This window comes from Ursus americanus, chromosome 5 (genome assembly GCF_024610735.1).
Source record: "Ursus americanus isolate L20-20 chromosome 5, mUrsAme1.1.p, whole genome shotgun sequence".
Classification (NCBI taxonomy): domain Eukaryota; kingdom Metazoa; phylum Chordata; class Mammalia; order Carnivora; family Ursidae; genus Ursus; species Ursus americanus.
In genome coordinates, this window is record NC_142131.1 from 71,302,017 (window position 1) to 71,316,576 (window position 14,560).

Below are 14,560 nucleotides of genomic sequence, written 5' to 3' on the forward strand. Positions count from 1 at the left end.
TTAAAAGCAGAGCTCATGTGCTTTAAAAAAAAAGGCTTAGGAAGGATTCTGGGAAGGTGCTGTGACAGGAGCCATCCTTCATCACGGGAGAAAATCATAGCGCCATTGTGAAGAAACAGTCTGCGTTGTGACCTCCCCTGTCCTGTGTAGGGATTTGAAAGGAGACTCAGAATATGTGTAACCTTTTAAAGATAGGAGCTTGTTTGTGTATTTGTGTGTGTATGTGTGTGTGTGAGAGAGAGAGAGGGAGAGGGAGAGAGAGAGACAGAGAGGTGGGGGGTGGGGGGAGAGATGTGAATTATTTGTGATATATCAAACAGCAGACACTGGCTAGAAATAGGAAAAAAAATCCCCAGTAGAGTGATGTGTTTAGGACAACTTGTGAATTTATCTCTGGGATTACGTGGAATGTGGAACTGTGCAGCCGTGTGTTGTCTCCTCGCAAAATGAGTTTCTCTCTGTTTCCCTGGCAGGCGTGTTCTTGTTAAGAGCTTGTTCGGAGTGGGAACACGGGTAGCTCCTGGAGCCCTGCTGACCATTATCTTCCCATTCAGGTCTGCATTGTGGAAGCGGCTCTCTATTTCTTCGCTTAGAGAACATTCTTGATAAGAGAAAATGTTGACAACTTTGCCTTTTTTGAGACTCACTAAGGAAACCTTTCTTCTTGTCAGTCTCCTTTCATGGGCTGGGCAGGAGAAAGGAAAGAGGGTGTTGCTTTGGGGAATACCCTTGACTTTCAACGGATGTTTAACAACCAGGATTTTCTTGAGCACCTACCATGTGCAGAACTATATGCTAGTCATTGCAGATTGTGCAAAGATGAATGAAGCTAAATTCCTGTTTTTAAGTAGCTTGGCACATTCTTATTTTAAAAATGGATGGCCTAATTGGAAAGGCTATAAAATGGGTACAGATCAAGTAATAAGGGGATTTGTATGGGTTGAACTTCCTGTGGCTCACTCTGAGGGTTCTGGCATTAGGTAGACCTGAACTTGAACATTGAGTCTACCACCTATTCCCCATGATATTGGTTGGTACAGTATACTTTAAGCTAAGTGTCCAGTTTTTTCCATTGTTAAATGAGGATAATGATATGGACCTTGCAGGGTTGTTGGGAAGCGTAAATGAGATCCCAAGAATACAGTGTCTGGTGCCATGCCTGGCACAGATGAGTTCGCCTGGCATGTCGGCTTTCTTCCCTCTGATTTCATGCCATGCTCCATTCCCTGGCAGTCAACTGACACCTGTCACAAATCTGCCCTAAACTCCACAAGTGAGTTACTGGTGTTATGATGACATCTTCCACTGTGTCGCAGCTCTGCAAAATAAAGAAATCCAACACAGGGAGAGTAAGCAGATAATAGTGAGGACGGTTTTCTGAACACTATCTTTCCAAGGTTTATAAGGCCAAATGAGTCTTTTCCTCGTTGAAGAACGGTCACACAGGGGAGGTATGGTGGACATACGTCCTTCCACCAGTATCCTGACCTTCCTCCCTCCAGGAACACAGCGGCATTATACACCTCTTTCCCCTGGGAAATTAGGCGTTCCCTGTGATTTGCTGTGGACAGTGACATGGGAACAGAAGCAACTTGTGTCACTTCCAGGAGAAAGCTTTGGAAGATTCCATTCTTGCCGCCACCAATGGTAGCGGAAACACAGGTTAAGATGGGGCTTGTGTCAGCCTAGGCCCGTGAGATACTGCAGGGAGCAGGATCCCTCTGACAAGCCATGTGAAACATAGAGCGTGAGTGAGAACCTAACTTTTGTTGCCTTGCACCCCTGAGGCTTTGGGCTTGGTGGTTCACTGGCTGCTCAGACTAAGGAAATTGTACGCAAATTCCGGTAATGCTGCATTTGCCCAAAACATTTCAGTGACTTCTCGGGTGAAACTGCTTTCTGGGGCAGTATAGGACAACCACAGCATCCGTGTGAAACCATATTCACTCTCCACCCTACGGTAGTATCACCCGGTTTCCTCCCCCACCCTCTTTTTTTTTTAATTTAAATACTCCATTTATTTATTTTTTTAATAATATTTTTTTTATTATATTATGTTAGTCACCATACAGTACATCCCTAGTTTTTGATGCAATGTTCCATGATTCATTACTTGCGTATAACACCCAGTGCACCATGCAATACGTGCCCTCCTTAATACCCATCACTGGCCTATCCCAAGCCCCCACCCCCTCCCCTCTGAAGCCCTCAGTTTGTTTCCCAGAGTCTATAGTCTCTCATGGTTCATTCCCCCTTCCGTTTACCCCGCTTCATTCTTCCCTTTCTTCTCCTACTGATCTTCCTACTTCTTATGTTCCATAAATGAGTGAACGGACGGTAGCCACTGCGAAGGAGAGATTGGACAGCGCTGAGCGATTGGAGTGAATGGGCCTTCAGAAGCAGTGGTGAACAGAGACCAGGGTGGGAGCACAGCTTATGGAGGGAATTCACCCAGGTGTGGGCGGTGAGAAGGGATTTGTTTATAGAAAATTTAAAAATAATAGAACCGACAAAGATGCAGTCTGTTTTTTATTATCACTGCAAACGTGCAATTCTAGACAACGTTAGGGACAAGTATTCCTCTCGTCTGTGCTCCCACTTTCCCACTTTGTTATGCACCTGTTCAATAACAACGACAGGGGCGCCTGGGTGGCACAGTGGTTAAGCGTCTGCCTTTGGCTCAGGGCGTGATCCCGCGTTCTGGGATCGAGCCCCACGTCAGGCTCCTCCGCTATGAGCCTGCTTCTTCCTCTCCCACTCCCCCTGCTTGTGTTCCCTCTCTCGCTGGCTGTCTCTATCTCTGTCGAATAAATAAATAAAATCTTTAAAAAAAAAAAAACAACGACAAAGAGCTTTCAAAACCTGTGAGCAACAGAAATGTGATGGGAACATGTGGCCCCCGCTACAGAGTGTTTTGAAAGAGATAATATTCTTTCGGGATATTTATCTAAAATGAAAAAGAGAACTCGTTTTGTTGTATCCTTGCCATTTGTTTATGAATTTGGCTGTTTATGAATTTGTATCTAGTTGTATGTGCATGTGCCTAAATCCTCCTCTTTGCGTTGTCAGATCTGTGAGGGCAGGGCTGGGCCTCATTCTTTCTTAGGTGTCCATAGGGTCTGACCAGTGCTGAACACCGAATTGGGTCCCCATATAGGACGGATGACTCAAACTATGTTAGCAGCAAAACAGTATTTTCCTTTTTTTTTTTTTTTTTTTTCATTTTATCACTCATGCCTACAAGAATCAGAGAATCAGGGGTGGGCTCTGGCCCACTCCTTTGAGGGTCTTCCTGTTGTTGAAGCTGAGAAATTCAGGAGCCTGCTCTTTGGAGAGAGATATATTCCAGCTGCTGGAGCTAACAGAGATCCAAGCCTGCTGCTTACACCCACGTGAGACAGTGCACACACCCACCTATGAAGGGAAGTCAGGCCCAGATGACTCCTCTGTGTCCATACACATGCCTAGGATTTCTCTTCACGAATATCACTGGTTTTGTTTTGTTTTGTTTTTTTTTTTTTTTGATGTTCTTTCTACACCCTGTTATTTGCATGCAATGAAGATTAAGAAGCACGGGGAAAATAAAAACGTTTTGACTCAGGAGCCACAGTACTCCTAAATGAGAGTCTTTAGTGCCGGTAGGATTCTATAGGAGCTAAGAAGGGGAGCAGGCTGGAGAGAAGTTTGAATGTTGGCTGGTAACTCCAGGCTTCAGTTTTGGGAAGTGTGAGTGAATATAACCCTGGTGAAGATAGTGATTAAGATCAACCTGCAATAATCAATAATTGTGGACTGGTCCTGGATACCAGGTCAGAGTGAGCTTGGCCTTGGGGAGAAAGATTACTCTCCTGAACTCTCATTGTTTTATGGACAAGTTATGATCATGGAAGTGGGGGTACAGGGAAGCTTGGGCATGAGACGGAGTCTTTTTACCATTTTGTGTGTCCACCTTAATATTTTCTGAGTCAGAGTCTGATATTAAAAGGACCATGTGTAGCCGCTGTCATGTTTGGAATCTATCCCATCTTCCAAGGGACCTTCCAGATAGAGAGTGCCCTTGGGTAGACCATCCTGTGAACTGGAACAAGTCTCCAGGCCTGGGTGGATATCATCTGGAACTTTAAGACGTGGCCCAGGTTCTGGGATCATGAACTGGGGAAAAGGCAAACAAATCGGGGATTTTCATTTCTGATTTTTCCAGAAAAGTGTATGGTCATGTTGAGCTCCTGGGCTGAGATATGAGAACACGAAGAAGCTGGGAAATATGCCATTTCTCTGCTGCATGCTCTATTCATTGGGGTTGGCCATTAAGGATACAGTTGACCGACATGTAAGTGCTTCTGAACTTGTAGGCTTGATATGAGATCAAAATGAAAGAGGTCAAAGTCCAAAGGTTTGGCTTTGTTTCTGCTCCCCGAGAAAAATTCCTGGACTTTTTTCACTATCCTCTCTGGAAGGAATACCTGAGTGGGCAACCCAGAACTGACACTGAGTGAAGCAAGGCTACCTGGCAGAACGTCTGAGTTAAAAAACAATAATTCTTGCTTTAGGAGATGTGATGTGTGTATTTGGGAATCATCATTTTCTTTATGGGAAGTCTTTGGGTAAATTGCTACATGATCTCATTTGTTCTCATCCATTGGCCATTTGTTATTCAGACAACAAAAAGGATACAACTCCAGGCATGACCTTGGGCAAGTCACTGAACAATTTGAAGCCTGTCACCTATGAAACATCAGGGTTGGACTGGGCGACGACTTCTGAGGTCCTTGCTAGCCTCAGAAACCTGTGCTCTGGATGCAGGCAGGGGGGATAGCCGTCACAGGTGCAGCTATATGTGAATCCCTGCACATCATTCTCTTTCCACAGCTTCCATTTTCCTCGGTGTCACTGTACTACTCTTTCACAGAGGCGGGCCTTCAAAGAGCGTTTTTCTCTTTCAGCTCTAAAGCCACATCTTAGACTTTGCAAGAATTATTCTGGATAAAATGAAACAATTAAAACCTTCATGGAAACATTATTTTTAGCTCCGCGCATTATTTCACAAGCCCACTCCCTTTGTCTCTTCTTCATCACAGGATTGAGGCGACTTGTTTCTCTGGCTTTCATCAAATACCTTTTTTCCCTCCTGTTCCAAAGAAGCTGTTTCCTTTTTCCTGGCCAGGTGAAAGCCTGTGCACCCTGCTTGTCCCGATACCAACCCAACTATGGTGGTATCGGGGTTCGCGTCCCTCCAGACTGTCGGTTTCAAAGGGAGGTTCGGAGACGGGGGGGATGAAAAGCAAGCTTCAATTCCCCTCTTCCGATCTCTCCCCCACACATTGCCTGTGTATTATTTCAGAAAACTCATTGAAAAGTAAACTGTTTCCTTCCCTGACTCGGCACCAAATCAAGACATGGCCCATAATGTACTGGTGTGTTGATTATGCATCATTTTGCTGCTGACACCGGGGCCATCAAATATTGGGAAATTTACAGCCAGGGAGGTCCAGCCATCACGCCAGCAGTGAAGGACAAAGTATTCTGTTATTCATCTCCAGCTCTGGCCTTTATGGTCAGACAGTGTGCAATATACACATCAAAGTCAAAACAAACTTCACTTTAGAAAACACCCCTGTCTTTAATTGCTGAAGTAAGAACGCATAAACAGCTTCTGTCTTGATCATAGGAGGCAGGCTGAGTTGATGTAAGTGTTGAGTATTGTGTGATTTGCCAATAGTGGTGTGCCCCATGAAGTTTTAATTCACAAATTCCGTGTATATTCTACTAGAGAGGTGGAAAAACTTTTGGAGTTAAAAATATTTATGCAGTCTGAATACATAGCATACTTATGCTGTATGTACGTAATTGTGGTATGCAGATACGTACGTATGATATACGTATTTATGTTATGATTGTTTTCTTTGGAGTCAGAGCTAATGCCAGGAGTTCTCCTTCTCTGCCCTGGCCCATAGCAGGTAAGAGCCTGGGTGCTAGAAGCAGAAGAATATGAGTTTGAATCTCTGACTCCCTCTATGACATGGGCATAGGCCCCCGTTTACTCTTCTGTGATGCGGTGGTAATAATAATAGTACCTACCGTATGGAGGTGTTTTAAAGATTAGATGAGGGTGCCTGGGTGGCTCAGTTGGTTGAGTGGCTGCCTTCGGCTCAGGTCATGATCCCAGGGTCCTGGGATGGAGTCCCGTGTCAGGCTCCCAGCTCAGCGGGGAGTCTGCTTGTCCCTCTGCCTCCTGCTCCCCCTGCTTGTGCTCTCTCTGTCTCTGACAAATAAATAAATAAAATCTTTAAAAAAAAGATTAAATGAGATTGCACATATGGAAGAATTCTTTGTAAAGTGCCTGCTTCATTATAAGAACTTGAAGAATATTTGCCATGATTAGTACCGCCCCCCTCCTGTTATTGTTAAGAAAAGGCTTCCACAGAAAATACATATTCCCAAGTCCTTTATATAGAAGAGGCAGGAAGGAAATGTTATTCTGACTTTACTGATATATATACGTATATGTATATGTATGTCTATTATAGAACTTGATGGTCCTTGAGAGGCATATGATTTTGAGAACCTCACTGAGATGACTCAGAAAACACAGCCAAGCAGTGAAAACAGTTCTTGGTTGATAAGGCATTTGTGCTTACCTCAAGTCCCACCTGCCCTCCTGAGAAGGTGTTACTGCTTAGAGTTAGTGTCATTTATAGAGTGGCCATCTGAGCATATAGTGGTAGGGATGTTGGAAATAGGCAGATTCTGGAATGTGATAGTAACCCTTGTGCCTACGAGTCCCCACATGGCCAAATGTAAATGACAAAACCCCATTAAGAGACAAACTCTCACGCTCTTCTGGGAAGGACCAGGAGAATCTGTGGAATGTGATCACTCTTCCTCCCTGAGACCCAGAGGTTACACTAATTGACAAGCATTCTCTGAACAGTCAAGTCAGAGTGACAGCCTTTGCATACTTGGGGTCTCAGAATTCCTTTGTGATGTTGGTCGGTGAGTTGTGGGAGGGTGACTTGGAGAAATAGGCTTGAGAAATAGTGGGAAAGAAAATGGCTGGCCCTTTTAATTATAGACAGTTGGCCCGAGAGTTTGTTTTTTTTTTTGTTTTTTTGGTTTTTTTTTTTTTTGTATCGCTGTAAGATGAAATCCAGGCAAGTTAATGGGCTATAATTTCAGACCACTAGTCTATTCAGAAATCACAAAGCAAGCAATAGACGACCCTATTTGAAATGAAAATTACAGTTTGAGTTATTTATCTTTTTCTTTCCTGTCTTTCTTCAGACTAAGTGGAGTGGACGGGTAGAACTGTTAGAATCTGCTCGTGAATCCTCTCTCTCTCTCTCTTTCCCCGTCTCTCTCTCTCACACACACACATATTCTAAAAACACAGGACCAGAGTCTTACCCAAATCTGCTGGAAGGTTCCCATTCAAGCTGCATGTGTATTACATAAACATTGCTTGGCTTTCACAAGAACCACCATTCAGAGAAGAACCATAATGCGTATTAATAGGCGAAGAAAGCTTTTGGGAAAGACCATAAAACCTTGGAGGCCATAAACTCTGAAAATGGATTCCAGAATGAAAGTACTCTGAAAGTACTCTGAAAGCCCAGTACGCAGGCTAACTGCGTGTGGGGCCGAGTCAATAAAGTCTTTTGTCCTGAATTGCAAAGTACAGTTGGTGCATTGTCTGCTGAGCTCCTCCACTCCACCTTTTCTTCTGCCTTTTAGCTACTTGTTGCTTTGTGAAGGTGACCGTGCAATTCTAACAGAGAAGATACACTTTAATAAAATGGTAACGTTTTGGCTGAATACAAGTTTTAAAACAGGATCACTGTAGATTTTAAAGAGGGGTCTTAGCTAGCTAGCATTTTGGACTGAACAAGAAAGCAGTCATCAGATTAGTGTGCTCCTCTTCAGAGCCACAGATCTCTCTGGCAGGTTCTGTCTCCCGGGCACAGCTGCCTCTTGGGGCTGAAGGGGAAGCCCACCTCTGGCTTATGTTGGGTATAGTTCGGCACCTAGAAAGGATTCTGCAGGGGGTCAGCTTTCCCACTGGCCTCCTTCTGTCCTGACCTCGTGGTCTTCATTTTTTTTTTTTTAAAGATTATTTATTTATTTATTTGACAGAGATAGAGACAGCCAGCGAGAGAGGGAACACAAGCAGGGGGAGTGGGAGAGGAAGAAGCAGGCTTCCAGCGGAGGAGCCTGATGTGGGGCTCGATCCCAGAACGCCAGGCTCACTCCCTGAGCCGAAGGCAGACGCTTAACCGCTGTGCCACCCAGGCGCCCCTGACCTCGTGGTCTTCAAAGCGCCTGTGTTTGCACCATCTTTGTAAGACCACGAACGGCTCCAGAGTGCTGCTCCCCAGCTTTGCGGTGCCACACCAGGTCCCCTGTAGAGTTTCTGCCGTGCTCTGGGGGTCCCACCTAGGCCTCCCACCGTGTGGCTACAGCACATGTGTTTCCTGAGCGAACTCAGGGCTGCTGTCTGCATGCACGTTTTCAGTCTATAAATCGTCCACATTCCTCCGCCTATTCGCGAGGCCTCCAGCCAGTGCCGTGTTGTGTGTGGGAATGCCGCATTTCTCCAGAGAGAGCTGAGCACTCCTGCCTGGACTGACCATGTGGATAAACCACCTCCTGTTGTTGACCGGGAACAAGCTGTAGCTCAGACAAGGCAGGGCCCAGGCCCTTTGTGTGCAGATGAGTTTGGCTGCCTCTTTGGTGGGGTGTGTGAACACTCCGCTTCAACTGGGGAAGGCGGGATGTATTTACTTTGTTTCAGGCTTAATGGAGTCACAGACTCTTTCTTTCTTTCTTTCTTTCTTTCTTTCTTTCTTTCTTTCTTTCTTTCTTTCTTTCTTTCTTTCTCTTTCTTTCTTTCTTTCTTTCTTTCTTTCTTTCTTTCTTTCTTTCTTTCTTTCTTTCTTTCTTCCTTCCTTCCTTCCTTCCTTCCTTCCTTCCTTCCTTCCTTCCCTCCCTCCCTCCCTCCCTCCCTCCCTCTCTTCCTTCCTTCCTTCCTTCCTTCCTTCCTTCCTTCCTTCCTTCCTTCCTCACTCCAGTATGATGATCGGGCTTCCCAAGTTTGGCAACAGCAGAGGCAAAACCATTTCCTGTAGGAAGTCAAGCCATGGCTTTAATAAAGAGTTGACCATTGTGGATGAGTCCTTGGAGTCAGGAGAACAAAATGTCACATATATTGGTTTTAATCACATGATTCATTTTTTCCCCCCTGGGATTTTAACACTTGTAACATCTTTCACATTTAAAATTCTGAAAGAAGAACAAACCCATGGGGAAGCTAGGGTTGGAGAGGAAGAAATAGAGCAGGTCAAAGGCTGAGTGGTCTTCAGGCCATGGTAACATGTCACATTGTAAATATTAGGAAAGGAAGTTCTTGAAAGTGGGATTATGGGTACTAGTAAGGGGAAACTGAGGCATCCCTGCTTTGGATTTCTCACGTAGGAATGGAGATGGTATTTGGGCAACCTCAGGGGGAAACGGGGAGGGTGGAAGGGAAAACAGGTATCTATCCATTGCTCTTGAGCAAGTCAATAGAGTTCCTCCTCTTCATTCAACACATCTTTATGGACTGCTTGCTCTATGCCAGGGATCGTCCCCTGGGGATACTAGCTTGTCATCATTAGTCATATCTACATCTTTATTAAATGTCTCCATCCGTCCATGCTTGCTAGGTATTCCAAGGGAGTTAACCGGAGTCATCGGTGGCCTCCCGGAATTCTGTGGAAAAGACAAGATGCATATGCTTCTTGTATGACAGTGTTCTGTGTTGGGAAATGAGCAGTTTTGCATTGTTATGCAAACACCAAGGTAATAGAATGTGTATAAATTACAGTAAGTGCAATTACTCACAGGAAAATTTGTTGGCACTTAGTCATGTTATTGTGTTCACTGCAGATTATAGCTTGTTACTTTCTGTTCGTCTAATATACTTTACCCACTTGAGTTTTGAAATAGAAATGAAATGCTGGTGTATCATCATTTTGCAAGAAAGATATATATGTGTCTTCTATTGCATTAGACAGGTTAATATGTTTTTGCATTTTATAACAGGGAACTTTATTAGCATGATGAAATTAATGCATGCAGGGCAATATCTTCCGAACCAGTTGTTACCAGTAGATAAAGTCTGTTGTGGTAATTGCTAACTGAATGTCGGATCAGGGTTATTACTGAAGTAAAATCATTCACTGTGGGATGATCAGAGCTACAATGTTGTGAATGATAAAAGAGCTGCCTCTACTCCCTAGTTTTAATTAGCTGTTAAAGAGGTGTCCTGGGTGATTTTGAAAGGCTCATCTTATCAATATTGTTATTTAGAAATGATTTATAATATTGTTACAGAGTCTGCTAATGTTTCTATCACTAAAAGTCTATCATTGTTCCCATTATGAACTCTGTTGTTTGAAGGCTTTGCAGACAGAGCTGGAATATTTCCTTCAAAGCTTTGGGTGCATCTTTCTTTAAAACATTATAAGGCCTTAAGACCTTAGGAGTCACTCTTTCTGGGTGGACCACAACGGATCTGTATTCATATGACAGTGCCCAGCTTCAGTCCTGTAAAGAGATGGAAGCCTAATTTTCGAGGAGGAAATGCCTTCTCTCCTTTATCCATTGGTTATGTTTGAAAGTGGGTCTTGGTCACCCTGGAAATCTGCATGAGTAGATTGATGTAATATATCTTCTGCCATTTAATTAGTCAATAGACTTTTCTAGTATTCATGCTTTGAAACATTAATAAAGTTTCCAGAAGGACCTAATTTATGGCCTGAATGAAATTTCCATGTTGGTCAGTTCCTGAATAAGTATAAACAGAGGCATTTTTGAAGAAAAACGTTCTCCAGAGGGCTAGAGCTCACATTATAATGTCTGTGTTCTGGAATAATCTGCAAAATCACAATTCTGTGGCTTAGGTCCTGCTCATGGTCCCTGCATTTACACCATTACATCATTCCCAAGGAACAACCGCAGTTGTGGTCATTGGATTCATGGCTGTGCATCCTTGGATTTCTAAATCTACCAGTTAACCATACTTCAGAAAAGGTCATTTTTAGGAAAGTGATGAACTGTCACAGAAGTTTTTTGTTTTTTTTTGTTTTTTTTTGAAATTTGGAGGCACCATAGAAATTACCTACTCTTATTTATGGCTTACTGTTGAGAAAAACGAGACCAAAATAGACTGAGGACTTGTTTAGAGTCAAGTATCTATTTAATCAAAAGATCCTGTACAAGAATCTAGCCTGGCATAGCCGGATTTCTTTCTGTTCACTGCTTGCTTTGCATTGTTACTGGCCATATATATTGATATTTAGCCAATAACAATGCAATAACAATGCAAGGCAGGCATATTTATACACATAGTAATAAGGTAATTTAGATAACATGTCAGTCACTCTAAGATCAAAATTCCATCCCTTCATTATTCAGTTATGAAATTTGAGTAGATTGCTATGACTGCCAGTTTGCTTGACTCTCAGTGGAAGGAGTTAGTAGGCTTCAGAGATGGTGGCTTTCGGAGGATGAGGTGCAATTTGTATCACAGAAATCCTCAGAGATAATGGGTCCAAATGAGCCGGGAAGGGATTTTCTTGCCACTTTAAGGATGCTATCAATTTGAATGCAAGTGCATCTGTTTCCATTTTAGCGGTTACTGTAAAAAGGATGTTGGAAATCCAAAATAACAGGTACCGTATTTCCAGTATATCCCAGTGATGTGTTGGTGCCGGGATTGCCCATCATTTATTCCAGTGTGGCATTTCATTACTCTTTCCCATATTATTCCACAGGTTTGCAACTTGACCAGATTTATTTATGGCCTCTGGAGAGATGTGCTACGTCTGGTGCTGACAGAGCTAATCAATGCCTCAGTGAATTTGTCAACATAGCACAGGGCTAGCTGGAGGTCTTTCTGAGGTAATTGTCCTTTTGAAGTCATAGGGTGCCTGAAGTCGTGTTATAATGGTTGTCCACGTCTTCTGAAGCAACGCTTCTCAACTGTGGTGGTACATCAGAATCAGTGGAAGACCTTGTATGAAGTCCCAATGCCTGGGTCCCATTTTTGGAGAGTCTATTCTGGGATGAGACCTCTGCATGGTAAGTTGTGAAAGCTCCCCAGGTAACTCTAGCAAGATCCCCCTTTTTAAAGCTTCCCAAGCACGCAGCCAGGGTGCTTGGGTTGAAACCCACCAATGAAAAGTGATGGCCCCCTTTGTAACATTGTTTAATGAGAGGGGATTCTTTTGTTAGAAATCACCTATGATTTAACAGTCCACGTACCACCCTGGAGAAAGAGTTGGAGCTGACAGTTTTATTATCAGTGGCCTCAATGTGATGGCTAAGTGTGCTTATTTTCAGATGTTTTGTCTTCTCCTCAGGGGACTAACTGTACATTATTAGTTCATATTTAACCTGACAACAGTAAAAATATGAAAACCAAATAAATCCCAGCAATGTGCATGTTACCAAAAGAGATGAATTTTTTTGTTACTTCTCTTCTATTACGATGAGATTTCACCCATATTAAGAGTGACTTCTGCTCATATTAATAAGTAGATATTTTGACAACCATTCATTTATTGATTCAAAATATTGGCTTATCGTTTTGTGTGTCAGGCACCAGAATAATCAGTCTGCAACACATCATTTTCTTCATGACCAAAATTTACTGTGGAAAAAGACACATTATTTTGTAGGTTACTCTTGATACCATGACACCTTTGAGACAAAAGGTTTAACGTATCATGTGATAGGCAATCGTATGGCTTTTTCAACAAAGGAAGTCTGATGCTTTTTACTTTTGTTGGACGAGAGGCATTAGAAAACCCATGGTAATGACTCTAGAGTTTCTAATATAATTTGCAAACTCTGGAGCTGTGGTTCTAAGCCTTTTGTTCTTAAGGCACAGACTTCCAAATTAGAGAATTTTTGATAATGTTCACGAAGGGAATAAAAGATAAAGCATGAATAAAAAATAAACGCAGAGTTATTTATAAGAGAGAAGCTTAAAGAGGTAAAAACGCCCAACAAAAGGGGTTGGCTAACAATGATGGCATATCCATACAATGGGCTGTTATGATACAAATTTTAAAAATTGTCAAGAAAATGGGAACATGCTCATATTATGTAGAGAAGTTGAATATAAAGTAATAGTAACAGTATGATGGTCTGTTAAATCACGAATATTCATGTTGATTTTGTTTTTCTCCATTCCCTGCGCACTTCAGGGTGACGGCAAAGTCAAGGAGATTCCCAGATGGTCTCAGTTGTCCTGGAAACTTCCCCAGGCACAGGATATTTGCAAAGCTGCTTTTCCCAGGTGTGAGTTTCCGATTTCTGGTGATTTCTTCCAAGCATGATGCTGGATTATCCTGGGAAGACAACGTGGGTATGTAAGTAGAAGATGTACTGCCTAGCAATGACTGGCCAAGTGATCAAAGTCAACCGGCCAAGTGATAGGGCAGCATTCCGTCAGAGCTCTGTACCTAATGGAAGCCATCATTTCCACTCACCACATGGTGTCTTGTAGCAACACCCTTCTCGAATCCCTCCAAAACCACCCCCAAGGGAAGCTCTCTAGACCAGATACACTTCCATCCTTCATTAGCATTCTTCTCACTTTGGGTTATTTTTTTCTCACTAACTTAAAGCAGTGGTTCTCAAAGTGTGCTTCCCTGGGTCAGCAGCCTCAGCTGGGAATTTAAACTTGAAAAAAAAAAATTACACTAGTTAATGATGATGTGTTTCTTTCCTTTATAGTAATATTTCTCTCGCAACAGTTTATGGAATTATGGTAGTTAAGATGTACCTAGCTCTTACTCTGTATTGAACATTCTTCAAAGTGTTTTCCAAACATTAACTCATTTAATTCTCACAAGCACATTTTGAAGTAGGTGCTGTTATTTCCCTATTTCGCAGATAAGGAAGCTGGACACAGAGAGGATAAGTAACTCACCCAGGGTCATGCAACTCTAAAGAATGCTCCTAGGAGAAATAGCGGAAGCAAATATACAATGTCAGCGGTGGTTATTTCTGGGTGTGGGACTAGAGAGAGCTTTACATTTTTCCCCCGTGTCTTTCTGTATTTTCTAAAACAAATATGTATTATACTTGTCGTTGGGAAAAAAACCAACCCACAACATTATTGAAAAGAAAGAAGGCAGCAGTTTCAGAGAAGACCTCGAGTAAGGGTGAATGAGGACAGGAGCAAGAGGTGTCGCGATTGATTGAAAAGCCTTCTCCCTCAGGTCAGGTCTTCCAAGATCCTGGCAGCTGCGTAGCAAGTAAGGAGCTAAAGAGCCCCAAGTGTGGGGCAGTTAGCATCAGAACTGGAAATCCAGGGAGGGCGTGACATTGAGCCGTCTGATCTTTCCAGTGTTTTCTCAGGTTTTGGAACTTGCTGTCTTTGTGGGTAGGCCACGGTAAAGTACATTTCATCACAGTATGTCCAGGAGACCTTTGATGGAGCAGAACTCAGCTCTCTGTATCCAAGGTAGAAGGGAAGTTTGGCCATAAAATAATGCCCTGACTCATCTTTAAT

General features: G+C 43.0%; 1 long non-coding RNA gene across 4 annotated transcripts in view; it reads left to right on the forward strand.

Annotated features, from left to right (window-relative positions):
- The window catches only part of LOC123790434 (uncharacterized), a 347,714-nt gene that overhangs the window by 179,304 nt on the left and 153,850 nt on the right, over positions 1–14,560 (forward strand). For all 4 annotated transcript variants that reach the window (XR_006779089.2, XR_006779088.2, XR_015724598.1 and 1 more), the window contains 2 exons: positions 11,811–12,117; positions 13,248–13,408. This is a non-coding gene — a long non-coding RNA (uncharacterized LOC123790434). The remainder of the gene's footprint in view (positions 1–11,810; positions 12,118–13,247; positions 13,409–14,560) is intronic.